This window comes from Lissotriton vulgaris, chromosome 2_1 (assembly GCF_964263255.1).
Source record: "Lissotriton vulgaris chromosome 2_1, aLisVul1.2, whole genome shotgun sequence".
NCBI lineage: Eukaryota > Metazoa > Chordata > Amphibia > Caudata > Salamandridae > Lissotriton > Lissotriton vulgaris.
In genome coordinates, this window is record NC_141687.1 from 2,089,172,452 (window position 1) to 2,089,193,229 (window position 20,778).

Here is a 20,778-nt window from a genome sequence, read left to right on the forward strand (position 1 = left end):
ATTTAACCATGTTTTTGTTGTATACAATGGTATTGTATGTTCAAAATGTTTGCTGGATGTTTTTGAACTCTATTTCGCTACTTTTAATAGTATCTACATCATTTCTTCTCTCTAAGCTGTTTGTTACTTGTCAAACTTAATTGTTGCTATTGTTCTATTTCATTTTGGTCTGCACATCTTGTGTAGTTTGTTTCATTCCAAACATGGCGTCTGCCTGGCACCTGGTTACATGGCATGATATCACTGCATTTGTTGGCTCCAATTGCACACTTAACATATCCACATTTCCTTGTTGAAATGAGTGTGGTGTCTGCATTCCATTGAGGTAGTCTAGATCTCGGCAAGGTTGTGATTCTATTTAACTTTTCTGGTGATTTTTTTAAGTTTCAAAAACCTTTATTGCACATTCTTATGCATACACACAGCACATAGCCTGCAACCCGGAGGCCGGCAGCAACAGGATAATAACGTCAGGATCATATACGTTCAGATCTTTACACAGCCTCTTGGCCGACAACCCTAAGCTGATTGTAACGTGCTGTATCAAAAAACCTGCTAAAAAAATACCCCAAACTCCCTCCTCCAAAAAAATCCTGCACACCTATCCCCCCGCCCCCATATGCAACCCGTAGTGTTCCCCGTCGTATGTCCCTACCACTACTGTGTAGTCACCTATCCTTCCCAGAAGTCCCCGCCACTCCCTCCCTATTGCCACTGCCATGAGAGGTCCCTGAAGCGGTATCCCGTCTAACTAACAAGATGACTCCCAACCTCATTAGTGTCGGTGCCCCCCCCAGTGGAGTCCTATCCTACCTACGATCCATTGTAATGTCCTAAGCTGCGGTACTGCCTTGCTCCTCAGCTAATGACTCGTCCAGCTGTGTATCTTCCCCTCCTACCTCCACTTCCGCAGTGCTCTCTGCATCCTTATCTCTTAACTGCGCTTGGTATAGTCCCCAGAAGTTTTTCGGTTGGCTTGTAGGGGGTAGAAGCTCACTATAATGTTCAGATTGCGTGCAACAGTATAGCATATCATGCGCCCATCTCTTGGCCGTAGGCAGTGGCCCCCTCCTCCAACATAGAGCTATCACTCGTCTGGCTATCAGCAGTCCCGTATCAACGAGACGTCGAACTGCAACCGGCAAGCCTCTGGAATATCCGATTAACGCTAATGCCGGATCCGGAGCCAGTTCTAATTCCAGTATTCTATTGAACTCTGCAAATACGTTACACCAGTACCTCTGGACCCCCGGGCACCACCAAGCCAGAGGCATGAACTCAGTGGTTGGCTCGTGATATCGCTTGCACTCTGCGACCGTCTGAGTCCATACCTGTGCAGCCTCTCCGGTGTGTAGTAGACTCTTTGAAGAAACTTGAAGTGGATTAATCTGTGCCTTCCATTCAGTGATATTTTTTTCGTGCTTGTGCAGCAGTACCTCCACATGCTATCGTCTATTGTGACTTGTAGATCGGGCTGCCATAATATTCTGGCTTTCATTAGGAGTTGTTCTGTATGTGTCATCGCCGTCCTGTACAAGTTCGTGACTAACTTGCACGGAGTTTCAGTTTTGATAACGTACGTGAGTTCCGGCACCTCGGGCGGCTACGCCAAGTCCGGGCCTACGAGGTCCAGGAGGGCACATTGCACTTTGTGAAATTGAAAACTAATCAGCAGTGAGATCTCATTTTGTGCCTCTGCCGCCTGCTCCCACGTCTTTGTCTGTCTGTCCAAGAATAGGTCACCCACTTTGTAGATTCCCAATGTATGTAGTGCCTGCACCACCCCCTTCTCCTTGACTGGTGACAGCCACATAGCCCATTCCAATGGCATGGTGGGGGCATAGAGGAGAGATCCATGTTGCGCCTGTAGCAAGAAGTGCCACTCATGATTCGTTGCTGTGATGGAATCCAGCAAGCCTGTCCTACGGTCTGCTGGCCTGAATACCGTTGTCGGTAGCGGTAGGGGATCCGCGAAGAGTCGCTCCATGCGTACATGGGGGATACGTCCGTCTCCATGAATCCATGTGTGCAGATGTGCTGCCTGCACGACCCTGTAGTATAACTCCAGGTCTGGGGCGCCTAGGCCTCCCATCTCGTACGGCAGTGTAAGCAGCGACCATTTCACTCTAGGCTGTTTGCCACCCCACGCCAGCGTAATCATGAGTTGAGTCAAGGATCTGAAAAAAGTTTTGACAGGACAATCTGTAACGCGCTGAACAGGGAAAGGAATCTGGGTAGTACCACCCTTTTCATGATGGCTATGCGCCCCATCAGGGATAGGGGTAGCTAACACCACCTCTCTACATCGTCTTCCAATTTACTGTAGGCCACACAATAGTTTTCTCTGAGGAGTATGTCCGAATCAGTATGCAGTTGCACCCCTAGATATCGGACCGGGTCCTGTGTCCACTGCAGCGGAAATTCCATGTCAAATCCACTGGTTGCTGGGGTTAAGGGGAATGCCACTGACTTAGACCAATTAACTTTCAATCTGGATAGCGCCCCGAACCGCACCACTTCCCTGAGCATAGATGACAAATTCTTCTCCGGGTCCCTAACATAAAAGAGGGTGTCATCCGCGTACGTCGACACCACGATTTTGTATGTCGGAAAACTCACCCCTTCGTTACTGTGGTATTCTCGCAGCGCACAGGCAAAAGGCTCTGCCACTAGGGCATTAAGTAGCAGCGATAAGGGGCAGCCCTGCCTCGTACCTCTGCTTATATGGAATGCATCGGTCACTAAGTCTCCTATACGAACCCTTGCTGTCGGGCCATGGTATAAAGCTACTATCATCTGAAGAAACGGTTCGCCCAAGCCAAAGCGCCATAACACTCCTGTCATGAACGGCCATTCCATGGAATCAAAGGCCTTCTCCATATCGAGAAATACCGCAATGGCTTTTGCATCCCGCCTGATGTGTTGCATCACACCCAGCACCGTGCGGATGGTATAAATGAGATTCCGAGTGGGAATAAATCCTGCCTGCTCGGGTGCAACTAACTGGGGGGCTAGCAGCACCAATCTCGTTGCCAATACCTTCGCATATATCTTAGCGTCTACATTGAGTAAGGACAAGGGCCTGTAAGAGCTACACTCGTTTTGGGGCTTGCCGGGCTTAAGTATGGTGACAATCAGCGCTTCCCGCATAGATTGCGGCATGCTACCCTCAACGCAGATATCTTCAAATAATGTGGACAAGTGTGGGAGCAGTAGTCCCTGAAATGCTTTATAAAAGCCTACAGTGAGGCCTTCCGCACCGGGTGCACTGGCGGATCGCATACTCGCTAGCGCCTCTGTTATTTCCTCCTTGCCTATTGGCAGCATGAAGAACTCGCGGTCCGAGTTCGAGAGCACAGGCAAGTCTATGTGCCAAAGATAGTCCATCGTTTCCTCTGAGAGGTCCCCGCATTTAGTGGAGTATAGGCTTGAGTAATAACTCCGAAACTCGTCGGCTATTTCAGCCTCCTCCGTGATCACATCTCCGCCAGGCGAGAGCAACTCCAAGATTTGAGTTTTACCTTGCGTGCCTTTCAGCACTTTAGCCAGGAGGGAGCTAGGACGCTCCCCCTCACCATATGTCCGTGCGGTAGCATATTTCCCCATATGTTGTACTTCTCTGTCTGCCTCCTCATTATACTCAGTGATCAGAGTTTTGATTTCCTCGGCGACTACCGGGTCGGCGCCGCCCTGTTGCCGTCTCTCCAGGAGCGTCAGCTGTTGTTCTATCCGCGCAAGTCGTTGTCTAATAGATTTGAGTACACTGGAGTGTTTAGACATGGCAATGCCTTGTATGTATACCTTAAAGGCTTCCCACACAGTTTGAAAACTGTCCACGGAGCCAACATTGCGCTCTATCTCTTCCGCCATGTCTCCTTGAAACTGCTCATCTAACAGCGAGTAAGGGGGAAAGCGCCAGGTGTATGGTGGGATCGCTTTTACAGGAGTAGTTAACTCCAAGAGGAGCGGCAAGTGGTCAGATAGGGTCTGAGCCAGGACCTCACACACCTTGATGTGTCCCAAGAGGGCGGTAGACGCCAGCCAATAGTCTATTCTAGTGTGGATATCGTGGTAGGCAGAGTAATGTGTGTAATCTCCCTGTGTTGAGTGTCTGTACCTCCATACATTCTCTAGATCTAAGGTGGTGTACTCTGTTATTAGCTGCTGTGGGTCTATGCGAGGGCCTGCAGATCTGTCCAAAGCCGGGTCTAGCACCAGGTTAAAGTCCCCCCACATAGCATCTGGGAAGCAGAGTATGGTCGGGCGGCATGCACCAGTTTCGCATAGAAATCTGGAGAGTCAAAATTCCGGCCATAAACATTTATGACTATTAGATCATGTCCCAGCTCTGAGCAACGAGATATCACAAATTGGCCCTATGGATCAGTCTGTAACAATGTAAGAGTGAGTTTCGATCTAGGGTTGACCCACGTGAGCACTTCCCTAGAGTGGGTCATGAATTCCGCCGCTACTGTGTTACCCACCAACCCTTTGTTGTGTAGGATTCTACTCGTGAGCGGTGGGTGCGTCTCCTGTAGGAGAGCCAGGTCCACCCTCTGTCGCTGCAAATAGCTCAATACCTTCCTAAGCTTGCGGTGGTCAGTAAGACCCCTGACGTTCCATGTGAGTGCTCGAAGCGAAACTGCCTTATTTTGCATTGTCATCTCAGGCATATGTGACATCTATCTAGCTGCAAACGTGTCTGGACATATTGTAAGCACACTGAGGACAGTGTGTGCATGTGTAACTCGATCCCTTTCCCCCCCTTCACCTTCGTAACAGTGTGCCTTGAAACTTCCCCTCCCCCAACCCACAGCAGACCTCCCACAACCTAGCCTTGCCAAACCCACGCCCTCCCAGCCCTCCCCCCATCCCTTCCCACAACAATGTCCAAAATGTCTCCAAAGAGCATTGCACGCAGGGGCCAAGGTCGCCAAACATCCTCAGAGCTCTATTGTTGTACCATACTAACAGTATAAATCATCAGAACTGTTTAATTATACTAGACATCGCGCACGTTAGGTTCAAAATCAAAATCCCAATCAAATCCCCACATACCCACTGTTGAGATCACACCTGTGGGTGGCCACAATGCTGAGCAGACAGTCGAGCAATCATTAAGTAGGGTACCTAAGTCGAGCAGACTCCAGTCACTCTCCCATTTAACAGGAATCACTTTACTCATGCCATCGCTCCTCGACTTTGTGCCCAAAACCGTCCCTCATACCAATCAAAATCCTTCCCATTATGGGCCCTGTGCACAAGTAAACTGTTCCTTTTCGCCTACGGCGTGTCCTACCATACACTGCATTGATCATGGTCACTCCTGGTCATCAAGATGGCTGTTGTTTTCGTCTACTTCCATCAATCTGTTGGCGCCACTGTGCTGCTCCTTTGACCAACTTTTTAGGGCCTGTTGTAGCGCCCGCGGTTCGTTGAAGAAGTGTGAGTGTCCCTGCCGATTCACCCGCAGTTTGGCAGGGTACAAAATCGCATAGTCCAAGCCGAGGTCCCTGAGCTGCTTCTTATAGGGATAAAGTGTTTGGGCGCCTACTTCACCCTGGCCGTTAAGTCCGGGTATAACGAGATCTCCGACCCCTCATATTGTAGTGTTTTTTTAACCCTGGCCAGCCTGAGAGCAGTGTCTCTGTCGCGGTAGTTAAGTAACTTGGCAATTAAGGGTGAGGGGGAGCTCCGGGGCGCGCCCAGTGAGCGGTGTGCACGCACTACCACAAGCATTGTAGAGAATACATCGTCACCCAGCAGTGTAGTTAGGAGTTTTTCCACAAATGTCTCCATTGTGCCAGTCTGCGTCGTTTCCGGTAGGCCCGTAATGCGGAGGTTGCAGCATCGTGAGCGGGCCTCTAGATCCTCTGTCTTATCCATTAAAGCTTGCATGACCTTTTCCAGTTTCTTATGGCTAGTATCTAGCTCCGTCTGGGCCTCCTCCGTTTCCGTTATTCTCCTCTCCGACATATCAAGCCACTCAGCATGTTTATCAATGCGTTCTGCCATTCGGTCCATACGGTATGTCAGTGCGTCCAACTTGGAGCCCTGCGAAGACATGCTAGTTTGTAGGCCCTTCTCCATTGATAAGAGCATGGATTTTATATCAGGCCCTGCTGCCTGTCCCTCCTCAGGCGGTGTGTGCACAGCGTCCACTGCAGTGGCGCTCTGTAGCTGTGAGCATCTCTGCGAGAAGGGCAGTTTGCTCTGCGTTTTATCTCCTTTCCCCATCACGGCCGTTAGTGCAGTTGGTAGTCTGTGCTACCATCGATGATCCTGTGTGCCCTGCCAGCAATTTATTTCTTAATCGCTGCCATCCGCTTCCCAGCTATAGCGGGTGCCGCTGGTGGCGGATCTCCACTTCCCCACCCAGGCTCTGGGTCAGTCCACTCAGTGTAGTCACTGTGCCTTGGCCACGCAGATTCCGCGCCTATGACGGCACCGCCACATGGCGCAGGCCGCAGTATGGCCGATTCCAGGTCTACAAAACCGTGGCCAGACCCCCTCGCGTATGTTCATGTGTGCGGGGCGCCGCACATCCAGTTGTGCTGCGTATCACCACTCGACTAGGACTCCAGTTGCGTGTTCCGCACCACACGCGTGTATGGGATCAACAGTCTCCATCCACAATGACAGTGAAGCCAAAGTCCGCTCCTTCGCATCTCCACGTCTCCATACATGAGCTTTTATGCCAAAAGAGGGGAACCCAGCGGGGTTGCTGTAGGCTCCGTCCGCAGGTCACCGTCGTCCCCGGCGCCACTGTTGTGTCGACCTCACCAGGGTCCTCCGACACTTGCCTCACACCGCACGTCGCGTGACATACACCGGCTTCCTGCCGCACTCGAGGTCGCGGCTTCGTGGCCTGAATGATCGTTGTCAGCCACAGTGTAGATCCTCGCACTGGGCGTCTCCCAAAGTTGGGACAAAAGGGTGCACAGATGTCTCAGTTGGTTCACCAGCTCTGTGAGGTGACGGGAACCCACAATTTGTGCGTTCCAATGCAGGATATTTAAGGATAGAGTTATCAGCGCAGCTGAGCTACAGGCTTAGTCGGCCATCTCGGTTGCCGGCAAGCTCTGCCCCCCTTTTTGGGAGAGTTTGTTCCCCCTTTTTTAAGCATTCAGTCTTTTATTACCTTCTGATTCTTAGAGAGTTTTTGTTAGCTGTTTTTCTTCTGTGTTACACATATTTGAGTTTTGACACTGCCACTGTGTTTGTATGGATCAAAATGAACCATCATATTTTTGATCGAGTTTGTACATCCTTTGCTATTTCAGACTCAATTTGGCTCCTTTATTGCCACATTTTTATATTTCTCACTGGACACCATTACTTGACTCGTGTGTTTGCTCACTTTGGCTTGCAGTGTGTTTTTCTACCACAATAAACTTTTGCTCAAAAGATGTGCTACTTGGTGGGTTGATGTTTAGTACATTTGTGTTCTTGGCGTACATTTGTCTCTCCTTTTTGTATGATTCTTTCATTTAGAATCTGTGGTCAGCCGTTTTGCCCATCAAACATCCATGGGGATGGCCATTCTTAAACATTAAATCAAAGACCTCAGCACATCATCTGCGTCCTCCTTCACATGCAACAGCATGTCAACTTGCCAACAACTCATACAAACTAATGGACACTTTATTACAATATGGGAGTGGATTAGCACATATATGCACCATAACATTGTGCATTGGAATATTGTTTTACTGCGGGACATACATACATGCATATGCTGCAATTGAACCCTTGTGTTTTAGGTACTGAAATAACATGACTGCCAATTGTTTAAATTAATTATGTTTATAAACATACATGTACACTGCACATTGATTTCTCCATATATAATGTTAGACTAAGGGCCTAAATATGACTTTGATGGTCTTGGAGTGGGGCCCCCTTGCTGCTACTTTACTCCAAGACCCCCCAAAGCGATACTGACACTGCCTGCCGGATTACAACTTTTTGAATCTCTGGCAGGTGGTTCTTTGGGGGTCTCACGGCAGTGCCTATGAAAAAGGCCCTGCAATGGGAGCGTCAAAGGTAGCTCCTTCCTGGCATGGACTGGTGCAGTCCTTGCCATGCAGGAACTGGAGTGAATGCACACAATAAGACAGAACAAGTGCCCCCCGTCATGCATCCAATTGCCCTAAGGTAACAAGGGTCCCTGTAGGGCCCCCTTTGTTTCCTCACCGCCATGAAAACTGTGGCAGTGAGGAAACTCATAATATGCTGAGGCACCGCCTAGCATATTGTGGCACCAAGACCAACGCAATGCCTCCAGGGATCTTAGATCCCTGGCAGTTGCCGCTGTCCCATGGCGCTCTAACCACCCAACTTCTAATAAGGCAGTCGGACCAACAGTGGGGCTGTGCCCACACTACCACAGGGACGACAGTATAGTCATAATTAGGCCCTAAGTCATTCTTGAGTGCTGATGTGTCACATTCCTCTTACAGATTCAGTCAAATATTTGCTTCAACTAGTGATTAAGCTATTCCATTGGGCATGACTATTTATTTCAAGGTTCTGGGTATACACAAAATAGAGGCCACTCTTTTAGCAACACAGATAAAATGGTATAATGAGCACCGTTTGCATCCACCACCGACTTTAGCACCAATGCCTGAAGAGGAACAGTAGTCCTCTGTTCCCTATAAAGGCATGCATGGTGCACCACTGATAGGACAGGTCCAGGCCCTGACATAGTCCGGCTCTGCACACCCGCTTATTTTAATGGCACTAGGTTCAAATTAAAAACAAAGCAATCAGTAAAACACTCAGGGCATGGGAGCAAGCACTTATAGCATGCAGGGGCCTGAAATATTGTTTCTCTCTGGAGTAAGGCTGTGACATTATTTTAGATTCCCATTTTTTTATTTCCTATTAGAATTGGAATTCTCAGCTGTTCAAGTTGGTATCATCCTTATATTTCTGTGTTTCTACATAGAATGTTCTGGTTAGAGTGTCTCCTGCTGGGACTTGGGCGTGTTTATAATGAAGAAAGTATTTCTTTTAGTTTTGCCTGGACCCATGCTCATGTATACATCTTCCTTCATCATCGTTACTGTTACATTCTTTTGTATAGGTTTCTTCATTTTCTTTTTATGTTAGTTCTACAATCTGAGTTACTATTAGGAATATTTCCATCTCTGTCCTTTTAAATGATGTTTCCACATTTGACATATTCTATTAGGCAGCTTTAAAAGCTAGTGCTAAATGCCACGTATTGCGGTCATCAATGTCATATTATTGGGCGGAATAATGCTTCACTGGCAGGACTGGCTGACATGTGAAATTGTAAAGCAGCGAATATAAGACCATGACCTAGAAACCTGAATACATAAAATGAAAGAGGAGAATTTACATGAGCTCACGTCAGTAAAATGTCCACTCAAGAAGTGATGAGAAGCCCAAGCCCAGGTAATTTCTGTGTTAAGATCTTAAGCTCTGTTCAAACCTACTCTATTGTTAACTGTGTTTGTAAATCCAGGCATTCTTCATAAATATTCTACTCTCTATGCTTCTTCATTTTGCTATAAATTAGTGGTAAGAAATAAAAGCCTGCCAATGTTAGTACGGTTAAAAACGCTTCCAAAAAATTAAGACTATCAGACCACAATACAACATGCATTTCCATTTACACTGCTTCGACATTTAAGTACCTTCTCCATAAACAAATATATTCAAAAGCAGAATTGCACTAAAAAGCTCAAAAGAATTTGCTTAACATAAAAATATGTCATCTCTCAATGTAGCGTCATGTGTTCTGGTAAACTGAGGCTAGTTCCTAATGGGAAAACCACATGGAAGTGAGCAGGAAGAACAGAAAGGTCATGTTCTGTTTGAATATTTATGAACTAACCCCTGTAACTTTTATCAAAGAATTACATTTCATTGACTGTGCAGGGTCAGGAAAAATACTAAAGTAAATATCATCTACGGGAAAAACTCTATGGCGAGGAAACATCCTTTACCATGTAGTCTTCACCATGAATTCCAATCACTATGAAGTCTTTACTACTAAATACCCTATGCAACACCCGACTAAGGGATCAGTCCTGGAAGGACCCGAATCGAGTGAAAAATATATATATATATGTGTAAATATTACCTACTGGCGGTTGTCAGTAGGTAGTTATAGTTAGGACTATTATGCAGAGGAAATCCCCAACATTCTATTCCCAATAACTTTGGCGCCGATTGATGAATCTTTGCAAATTTTTCCAAACTTTTGGTCAGCTCTAGTCCACTCCTATCCTGAAAATTTCAGGGTGATTGGTCAAGTGGGGGCCGAGAAAAATGGGGGGTCCCAAAACGTGTTTTCCCATGCAATTTCCCATAGGACCTTTAGCCACAGCTACAGCTCGAACGGCTGAACGGAATTACGCCAAATTTGGCAAAGAGGTAGTCCTCAGTTCCGACTTGTTCCTTTTGCTTATATGGTGTTAATCTGTTCAGTAGTTCCTGAGAAAATTACAGTAAAAGTAATTTATATATCTATGGGCGCGTTGGATCCACAGAGTGTGCGAGGAATGTCATCGTTCCATAAGTGCCCGTCCCGATCACGCACTGAACGCTGATTGGCTGTCAAGTGGTTGTCAACATTCAAAACCAGGAACTGTTGGCAGCCATTTTGTGCCTCGGTAGAAGCGAGGCTGAGGAAGTCAGTGAAATATGTGTGCAAAACGGAGAAAAGGGGCAGGGTAGAAATTATTTTACTCTGTAGACCTGCTTAGGGGGTCCCAGAAGGACCCCCAGGGCCCACAATTTGTATTTTTTTTTAAACACAGCAGGTGCGTATAGGATGCACAGACTGCCGTAAAATAAATAAAATTAAACAAAGGTTGTTTTAATAATAAGTCCCCGGGGGTAAAATTATTAAATTTTATGTGGGGCCAAGAGGGTCCCCCCAGCCTTAGGGATCATCACCCCCCTGGGGCTAAAAAGAAAAAAATGGTGGGGAAAGGGGTCAAAGGTCCTCATAGCCGCGGGGGCCATCACCCCCTGGGGCTTTATGTATTGTGGGAGCGGGACTGCATGGCCCACCTCCTGGAGCACTTGAGGTCCCCGTTACCCCCTGAGGCTACAAAAAAAACATGGCTGTGGGGCTGTAAGGTCTCCAAAGCCCCGGGGACCACCACTCCCCGGGGCTTTATGTATTGTGGGAGGGCCGGCTCCTGCCGTGTCCCGAGGTGTCCACCCCACCCTCCCATGGCAAGGAAATCAGTTCTTTCCTTCAAAATCTAAATCAGATTGCTTTTCCACATGGGAAGCTGCATGTTAGTAGTTCCCGATTTGGAAAAGTAATGCCGGCTCCCAAACGCGTAGAATTTGGGCACCAAAGGTGCTGGAGTCGTGCACCCTACAGATTATGAGTGGTGCATCCAGCGCGTGCACATCAGGGGGCCGCACCGAGCGCTTCGCTGGGTACGTGACTTTTACTTTTACTGTAAAAAAATAGGCCCTATCAGTAGTTTCTAATATTCCGGGGCATCGTATCCCACAGGTCTTATACAAAAATATTCGGGTCTGTGGGGGGAGCCACAATGCGCTTTCTTCGGGAGCCAGCATTGCTTTTCCGCTTGGAGAGATGCTAACTTGCTTGTGGAAATGCAACCTGGTTTGGATTTGGAAAGTGAGAACAGATTACACTGCTGTGGCTTTCAAAATGCAAACTAAGTTTGCTATGGGAGGGCGGAAGGCGTGAGACTCCTGCCCTCTCATAGCAAACAGCAGTGTCCCGGGGGTAGGCACCCCGGGACACTGTAGGAGCCGGCCCTGGGCGTGGCGGTCCCCAGGGTCCTCGAGGGCTCCAGGCGGAGGGCCACGCAGCCTGCCTCCCACATTATACAAATCCCTGGGTGTGGTGGTTCATGGGGCTTAAGGGGCATTGTTGAGGCCCACACACTTCTAATTTTGTAGGGAAGCCTTGGACGCGAAAGTGGTGCAAGGGGATTGTAAATCTGGTACACAGTGTTTAGTTTTACTTTGCTTTCCTTTCTGTAATGAAGAGGATCAGGCGTAAATATAACGGCTTCTGTACAGCCAGTACCTTTCAACCCTACCCCCACCACTCCCTGGGGCTTTATGTATTGTGGGAGGACCGGCTTTTGCCCATCCCGCCCTCTGATAGCAAGGAAATCTGTTCTCTCTTTCAAAATCTAAATCAGATTGCTTTTCCACATGGGGAGCTGCATGTTAGTGGCTCGTGATGTGGTAAAGTAATGCCGGCTCCCAAACATGTGGAAGTTGTGCATTGAAGGCGATGGAGTCGCGGACCCTCCAAATTATGTGTTGTGCATCCAGGGCGTGCAAACCAGGGGGCTGCGCTGGGTAAAAAAATAGCCCCATCAGTACTTTCTAATATTCCTGGGGATTGGATCCCCCGTGTCTTATAAAAAATGTTGGGGACCATGAGGGGAGCCACTATGCCACTACGGTCCCGCCGGCTTCCCGCATTCTTCGGGGAGCTGGCATTGCCTTTCCGCAAGGGGAGATGCTAACTTGTATGTGGAAAAACAATCTGCTTTGGATTTTAAAAGTGAGAACAGATTTCACTGCTCTGTCTTTCAAAATGCAAACTAAGTTTGCTATGGGAGGCTGGGAGCCGTGAGAGTCCCGCCCTGTCACAGCGAACAGCAGTTTTCCAGGGGTAGGTATCCCGGGACAATGCAGGAGCTGGCCCTTGGGTGTGGCGGTCCCCAGGGCCATCGAGGGCACCAGGCGGAGGGCCACGCAGCCTGCCTCCCACAATACACAAATTCCTAGGGGGTGGTGGTGGTTTCCGGGGCTTGAGGGTTGTCGTTGAGGCCCACACACTTCGAATTTTGTAGGGGGGGCCTGGACGCGAAAGTGGGGCAAGGGGTTTGTAAATCTGATACACAGTGTTTTGTTTTACTTTGCTTTCCTTTTTGTCTGGTAGAGGATCCAGGGTTAATATTACAGTTTTTGTGCAGCCAGTACCTTTCAACCCTACCCACAAACGGCTTTCTGCCTGTTACCATAGTAACAGTTCATGGAACACTTACGTTAGCACAGAGGTTAGAAGTTTACCACACTATGTTGCTAATGGAAAAAGTTACTCTGCTGGAGTTTTAAAACTTTTCCATAGGAACCGTTAGTCGTAGCTATAGACTCTGGTAAAGATCTGAAAAAGAGCTAGCCTCAGAAATATACCTTAAATGATCAATATAATTTCTATTGGGGACCGCCACCCCCCAACAAAAAGAAGACGTATTTACATTTTCTTATTAACTATAATTGAAACAACAATAAATAACCGGAAACGTAACTTAAAAATAACAATATAATAAATAACTAGAAACATAAGTTTAACAAAACAATATAATAAACAAAATGTGATATGGGCTCCAATAGACGTACGGTAGGTAATCTGCAAAAAAAAAATGAAAATGAGTGTTTAAAACTAGATCGATGTGACAAAATGAGGTCAAACATTACAAGTCAAGGTAACACTTGGCGATATTTCCCTATTTTTATGTCTGCGGTGTGCCTGATACATTTCACTTGTCTTATAGGCCCGTGTTCAAGAGGTGTCTGTATGGAAGTGCATACTGCATCAGATTTACAATATAGATCAAAAGGTGTTTAAAATGATTCAGAGATGAGACAGAATTAGGTGAGAGATCAAGTCATTATGCAGGACAATATTCTTTAGGGCTTATTTACAAGGCTCTTGCGCCACTTTTGTGTTACTTTTCTCATGTTGAAAGTGACACAAAAGGGGCGCAAAGGGCTTGTAAATTAGCTCTATTAATTCTAATGCATTTAATCGGAGGGATTGTATATCTAGGCTGCTCTGCTTACCTTGTGTAAACACTGAGACCAACAGAGTTCACAACTGGAACTCAGCTTTGGTTCTACACATCAGAGTGGACAGCAGCGTCCATAACTTTAAAAGAGAAAGAGAAATGATGTGAGAGAGAGTGAGAGAAAGAGAGAAAAAAGGACATTAAAGGTGTGAGAGAGGGAGGAGCTACGCGGGCATCCAAGATGGTCACGTGAGCAGAGAGCTCCCGAGACCCGCGCCGCCCTTCTTTATCTATCCTACACCTATCCTGATCATTTCAACGGGCTTTTGAAGTGCTATTCTCACTGATGCTGACGATCCTTTTTTGGTCGAAATCGGACCCCGGGGACCATTTCTCTGTCGTCTTCAACTTTCTGGCCTGCCCACGGATGCAACCGGGGACTCGGCTGCCTACTGTGGCCGAGCTGTAATGCAACAACAACGGCTGCCTGGCATCTGGCCCACCGGTGGTGTACCACTTTCACTTTCGGTTTCCGGCCTCATTGTCTCTGTCTCTGTCTCCTCCTACTCTGTCTTCGGCTGCTGCCCTCACAGTGCATACTTTCCATCCTTGGGCTGGCGAGGAGGCCCGCGGTATTCCCTCTTCGAACTACACTTCGGAGTTTCTGGATTTTTCTCCGTCCCACTGCCCCTGTTGGGTTCTCGGCCGCCACTGATTGCAACATGGCGACAAAACCTGAGGCCGAAAAACGCAGGAAGACTGTAACCCGGGGGGGGGGGGTCGATCCAGTCCAATATGATCGAACGCTACACCCAGCCGAGAGGCTCCCCCGGTGTCACCAGCGTGGGCGCTGAAGGACCTCAAACGGACATGTCGTCTTCTTCTGAAGTATCGCTCCAAGACCTGTTGGCTGCCATCTCTGGACTTAAGGCCGATATGAGTCAGCAATACGAAGCCATTGTGTCCAAGATAGACACGGTGGCTGTGGATGTTACTCTTATTCGGGCCGATCTAGCCAAAACGAACGAGAGGGTGAAGGCACTAGACCTGAAGGCGTCGAGCCTGGTGACAGACATGGCGGAGGCGCAATCTGAGATTGGGAATCTGCGTGCCTCGCATGATCTGCTGCTTAAACGTATGGAGGACTACGACAACAGGGCCAGGCGGAACAACATACGCCTAGTTGGAGTGCCGGAAAGTGATGGTGCTGCCTCGATCGATTTATTGGTCGAAGAACTTATCGTTGCTAAACTTGCTCCGGTTGGACTCAGTAAGTTCTTTGCTGTAGAGCGCGCCTATCGTTTTCCAGGAGGACAAGTGAAACCAGGAGGCCGCCGAGGCCTATCATTGCAAGGCTATTTCACTATCGAGATAGAGACGCTATCCTGCAGGCCGCCCGTAAACACGGCCCGTTGAAATATGACAATAACTCTATCTCTATCTATCCTGATTTCACTCCCCAAGTGCAACGACAACGATCTGGGTATCTCGGAGTGAAGCGTCGCCTGAGAGACCGGGGACTGAAGTACGCCATGTTGTTTCCAGCCCGACTGCGGATTGAGTTTAGGGAACGGGCCTACTTTTTTGATCAGCCGGAGCGTGCTGCTGACTGGTTGGACTCGTTGCCGACAGATGACTCTGAGAGCTGTGGCCCTGGTGGTGCGGAAGGTGGTGCAACGGCCCAGGAGTAATATGGGCCCCCGGAGGTCCAGATTGAGACTACGTACTGTACAGAGTAAATTAACTGTGTGCTCTATGTTTATGCCCGTGGCGGTGCGGGAACGGGTGATTTCTCCCTTCCTCCTCGGGGGGTTCTTTGTGTAGATCATATGGGGCGACAGGCACACTGCAGTTGGGGGTGGCTTTTTAGTCAGCAGGGGTGCAGGGAGGGGGGTGTTGTAACGGGTTTCTGTTTGGGGGCTGGTTCCTGGGGACTTGGTTGTGTTTTGTTTTGTTTGTTATGTTTCATTTTTCATGGTATTTCATTGATTGCAATTATTCCGAACTTGGGGTTGTGGAGGGGGATTGGGGTGGATTGCCTTTGCCGCAATGGGGGGGGGGGTGAAATACGGGTTCTTTCTTGGAACGTCAACGGGTTGGGTGACAGGATCAAGCGGGGCATTGTGTTGCAATTTTTGAGGCGCCATGCCCGTGATGTTGCTTTCCTTCAGGAGACCCACTTAATCGGAAATGCATGTAAGGCCCTCGACCGCCGGGGTTACCGCCTGGTCGCACATGCTGGTTTCACCTCTGGGTCCCGGGGTGTGGGTATCATGGTAAAGTCCTCCCTAGCTCTTGCTATTGACGAGGTTATCCTTGACGACCGTGGGCGGTATGCTGCTGTCTCCGGGAGGTGGGAGGGTAAACAGATTGTGCTGGTTGTTGTTTATATTCCCCCGGGGCTGCAGGCTACCACCTATGCTGATCTTGGCAGGACTCTTCTTGGCCTTCCTGATGGATTGTTAATCTTGGGCGGGGACTTCAACTCTGTTATGTCTGGTGAATGTGATCCGCTTCCCCCTAGAGTCCTGCTGCCGTCCCAGATTTGGCTCAATGAGATGGCTGATACTTTTGGCCTGGTGGATGTTTGGCGCTCACTACACCCTACACTCCTGCAGTATACTTTTCACTCTGGTGCGCATGGCAGCCTCTCCCGTATCGATTATTTCTTTATGTTAGCTTCCACTCTGTCCACTGTCCGGGAGGTACGACATCTTCCCCGGGGTATCTCGGACCATTCCCCCTTGGTGATTAAGATTTCTGTGGGTGGTCTACTTGGTAACAGGATCCCCCCGGTCCCTCCCTGGCATTTCCAAAGCCCCCGGCTCCGCTCAGATTTGGTGAAGGCAATTGATTGTTACTTTGATGAAAATGTGGGCTCGGTCACCTCCCCTACTGTTCTTTGGGAGGCCTTCAAGACGGTTATCAGGGGTTCCGCTCTATCACTCATTGCTGCTGAGCGTAGGGTAAAGAGGGAGGCTGTTCTGGCTCTTGAAACTGAGATCACTGCGCTTGAAAGTGAGTTGGGTGGGGATGACACGCCTGCATTGTTGCACACTTTGGAACTAAAACAAGTTGACTACAAAGCTTGTGTCACTGATGCTGCTAAATTGATGCGAGCGAATCAACTAGGCCGACTGTATGATGTGGGTGACAAAGCTAGCAAGCTCCTGGCATGGCTGGATAAGGCTGAACGAGCGAGTCGTGTTGTGCCTGTTATTGTTCGCGAATCCGGTGAGAGTGTCTCCGACCCTGGTGAAATTGTTGATTGCTTTGTGGACCACTTCCGGAAGGTTTATACGCCTGTTAGTGATCGGGATGAGGCTGATTCCAGGCTGCTACTGCGAGATATCGCCCTGCCTACTGTTTCAGATGAAGATGGTCTTGTTCTGGAGGCCCCTTTCACCGTTGATTAGATTGCCCTTGCTATCCGATCTTTACGCTCGGGAAAGGCGATGGGCCCAAATGGGCTGCCCATTGAACTTTACAAACTTTGTCCGGACAAGATGGCCACCCATCTGCGCAACATGTTTCTCGAGGCGGTTGAGGCTGGAAGCCTCCCCCTCGAGCAGCGCCTAGCTACCATAGTGGTCATTTATAAGGATGGCAAGCCTCGTGACCGCTGCACTTCCTACCGCCCCATCTCTTTGCTGAACGCGGAACCCAAAATCCTGGCCAAGGTTCTGGCCAATCGGTTGCTGAAGGTGATTTGCGACTTGATCCATCCGGATCAATCCGGTTTCATCCCGCATAGGACCACGGCCCTTAACCTGCGTAGGCTCCACAGTGTTCTCGCGAGGGCTCCATTTCTCGCCGAGCCGGCAGTGGTCGCCTCCTTAGATGCCACTATGGCTTTCGACACGATCGAATGGCCCTATCTCTGGGCAGCTCTCGCTAAGTTTGGCTTTGGTCCTAACTTCATCGCATGGGTCAGGCTCCTTTACGAACGACCATTGGCTCAGGTTGTGGTAAATGGTAGATGCTCTGACCCCTTCCCCTTAGGCCGTGGCACTCGTCAGGGCTGTCCGCTCTCCCCGCTTCTATTCGCATTGGCGCTTGAGCCCCTTGCTGCGTGGCTTCGGTGGGAACCCTCTATCAAGGGGATCCGATGGTCTCCAGATCTTGAGGATCATGTCTCCTTATACGCGGATGACATCCTTCTTTATCTTACTTCCCCTCAAAAGTCACTTAACGTTCTCTTCGACGTTCTTACGTCCTTTGGTAAGAACTCGGGATTAGTCATCAACTGGACCAAGTCCTGTGTTTATGTTATAGCCGGGGCGCTGCCGCCTCTGCCTCGCAGGTTTCCCATATTGGTAGCAACTGACGGCTTCAAGTATTTGGGGATCTATGTCTCTATGGTCTCTTCGGTCCGCTATGAGCGGAACTTGTATGCTCCGCTCCGCAGACTCAAGCAGGACGTGCGACGGTGGCGTGAATTGCCCCTATCCCCATTGGGCCGAGCAGCACTCTTTAAAATGATGTCGCTCCCCCGGTTTCTTTACGCCCTGCAGAATTTTTTCGATCCTGTCCCTGCTCGCTACTTCCATGAGGTTGAGAGTTTACAGCGACAACTGATTTGGGATGGCCGTGCCCATATTGCCTTGTCCAAGATCACCCTCTCATGGTATGATGGTGGTATTGCGTTGCCGGATATTAGACGCTATTACTGGGCCTCACACCTGAGCGCTATCAACCATGCGACGTACGCTTCGGAACCTGCTCCCGCCTTTGCTCTGGATAAACTATTATTGCCCGGTGGCAACTTTAATAGGGCTCTGTACTCAAAGTCACCCTTTCGACTCCTTACAGGCCCGACGAAGTGTGCAGTGCGGGCGTGGAGAGATGCTACTGTGGCCACGGGCTGGGGTGGTAGGCTGACGCGTATGACGCCATTGTATTACTCGGATCGGTTGGGTAATCTGTGGAAGACGAAAGGATTTGAGAAGTGGGACATGATTGGGATCAGTAAGGTGGAAGATCTGTGGGCACGGGGCACTGTGAAATCCTTTGAGGTATTGAAATTGGAATACCGGCTCGATGACAGGGAGCACTTCCGATATATGCAGGTTCGACATGCCCTGTCCTCCGTCTTTCCCTTTGGTACCGATATCCCGCAGTCCTCCCCTTTGGAGGATCGTGTTTTAGACGGCCATGTCCCCGATAGCACTATTTCCCTAATATACAAAAAGCTTGTCAACAACAGGGCTGACCAACTTGAGAAACTTCGTGCTTCCTGGACGGCTGATGGGCTCGAACTCGATGATGAGGACTGGCAGTCAGCTGTCTCCTCCCCTAGGGAGGTGGCTATCCCGGCTCAGCTTCGTTTTGTCCAGCTGAAGATCCTCCACCGTGTGTATTTGACCGGAATGCGTCTGGTACGAATGGGTTTGGTTTCGGATGGACGGTGCAGGCGTGGATGTGGTAGGGATGGTACCTTCCTTCATGTTCTGTGGGAATGCCCGATGATTGCAGCCTTTTGGTCTAGAGTGCATGATGTTATGGGTCGTGTCACCGGGATCCCCCTCCTTCCCGAAGCACGACGCTGCCTGCTCAATGTGTGGGAACCTTCGGATTGCAATGCTGCCCAGACACTTTGGGTTACTCTGGGCAACATGGTCGCAAAGAGAGATATAGCGCAGCTCTGGGGCTCCCCTAGATTACCATTGCTCAGTGCCTGGAAAGAGAACATGGACTGGTGCATGTTCCGAGAAAAAACTGTGTATGAGGCGCGGGGGCATCCCAAGAAATGGTCCAGGGTCTGGGCTCAGTGGAATTCGTACCGCGGAGACATTTGCTCCCCTCCACTAGACTATGAGGTTCCTCTCCCCTCTTCTCCATGATTGACGTTCCTTTTCCGATTTCCAGTATGGCCTTTGCTTTCTCCCTCGTGCTCGCCCCCCCCTCGCCATATGTGCTCCTTTATTTATTAGCGTTCTTTCCCCCCTTCCCCCCCTCCTGCGACCCTTGCCATTATGATACCATGTGTTTGTGTGTTGTTGTTCTTTTCGACAAAATTATAAAATTAAACCTTTCCTATCCTATTTGATATGGTGCTATGTTCCATCCGACAATGTAGTCTCGAGAGATTGCTTTAACAACGTACTGTCTCCAAATTTACTTTTCAACCATCCGTTTATGTCATAGCGGCCGGCCCTGCGGGGTTGTAGGCAGACGCTGTGTTCTGTGCATTCATAATTAAAGGTTTAAAAAAAAAAAAAAGGGGTGAGAGAGATAAAGTTATAGATGGAGCAGTTAATACTTGTAGCTCACCTTTTGCCTCTGTTGTGTGTCCAAGCAAGTGCTGGTTAATAGAGCACCCTCCAGTTTAGTGATCTGAAAGATAGTATATAGAGTTAGTAATAGCATAGTACATACAAATGCACACATATATTTTTGGTTTATTTATTTGTACACTCATGATACTATATTGCAACAAGTTCCATTTTAAGGAGGTGTGTTGTAAAGAAGACTCTTGATGCAGTAGAAGGTAAGAACGTGTCTTTATTAGTCACCCACTCTCCGACACTGCTTTGTGGCTGTGAACATTCCAAAGCAGACTCCAGTGGAACATACCATCAGGAAGGGGACATGAGGGGGCAGGAATGCACCACTGAGATCATACATTAAGGTGGGGGCAGGTAACAACCATACCTCCATTGTACTACTGTAAATAACATTTTAATATAAGCAGATTACAACACATCTCCCTTCCTTGAGGAGGAACAAAGGAGACAGAAGGAGTGAAGGAAGGAAGGAAGAAAAGAACGAAAAGGGAGAGAGAGACCTTACACTGTTGACACACAAAAGTAAGTGCAGAAACAACACACCTACCCTAGGCTAACAAACAAGAACGCCTCAGAGAGAGGAGAGATAAAAGGGTGCAGGAGGAAGGAAAAACGGGAGCACCCCAGGCAGGATGCCAGTAAGGATAGAAGGGTAGGGATAGAGGACAGATGCAAAAAGTAATTCCATCATAAGGCTAACAGAAAACACGCAA

At 48.8% G+C, this 20,778-nt stretch overlaps 1 protein-coding gene across 2 annotated transcripts in view; it reads left to right on the plus strand.

Annotated features, from left to right (window-relative positions):
• The window catches only part of UNC13C (unc-13 homolog C), a 1,328,864-nt gene that overhangs the window by 823,030 nt on the left and 485,056 nt on the right, over positions 1-20,778 (plus strand). The gene's annotated exons all lie outside the window — the stretch shown is intronic.